The sequence below is a fragment of the Sabethes cyaneus genome, chromosome 2 (assembly GCF_943734655.1).
Source record: "Sabethes cyaneus chromosome 2, idSabCyanKW18_F2, whole genome shotgun sequence".
Taxonomy (NCBI): domain Eukaryota; kingdom Metazoa; phylum Arthropoda; class Insecta; order Diptera; family Culicidae; genus Sabethes; species Sabethes cyaneus.
In genome coordinates, this window is record NC_071354.1 from 244,401,273 (window position 1) to 244,402,105 (window position 833).

An 833-nucleotide genomic window follows, 5' to 3' on the forward strand; every position below is an offset into this window, starting at 1 on the left:
TCAATAATATGCTTTAATAATCGCTTTTCAGTGATTTCAAAGATCACGGATCGGAAGATAAGTGTGTTTTAGTCAAATCAGCACAAGAACTTTTGGAGTATTCAATAAATCCATCCAACAAATGATGAAAATTTGAATGGCTTTACCTATTACGATGGGAATTAGAAATAAAGCGTACTAAACAAATTTATAAGATCAAAGTTTTGACCGGGAGATATTTTTTAACTTGCCTGAACTTTCTCGGCAGCTGAACATTACTCATGCCGCCAGACAATGAATGCAATTGTACAAATAGTCTCACCCGAGCAAGAAAACCTCGCTTGCGCCTGAAATAGTTACCATTGCGAAAAAGAACAAAGGCAACTTACCAAATTGTTTTATCCGGAAAAACGATTTTGGGAGAAAAATAGTTAGACGAACGAAACGAACTGACAGCATACATCACGACTTACAAAATTACCGTTTTTTTCATGCCTACTATGATCTCCGCTTGTTGGATCACATTCAGATTTTGAAGGTTATTAATATTTTAACACCGTCTGATGATGGGACCAAGAGAGTGGAAAACCTATCAAATTACACCTTCCAAATACACCTACATATTTGAACCATCTGCCAAATATCGACTACAAAATTCAAGTATGTAGTGCAACATTTCAACCGACTCGTCCGTATTAACTTATCATTGATAACTATTAAGAAATATGATAATTTGTACCTCAAAATTGTAGGTTTTACATTAAATTCATTGATATTTTTGTCAAACAGGGAAACATACTTCAAGTAAAATATTCTATAGAACAGTACAAGCTGCACTTATTTTTTTTGGGATG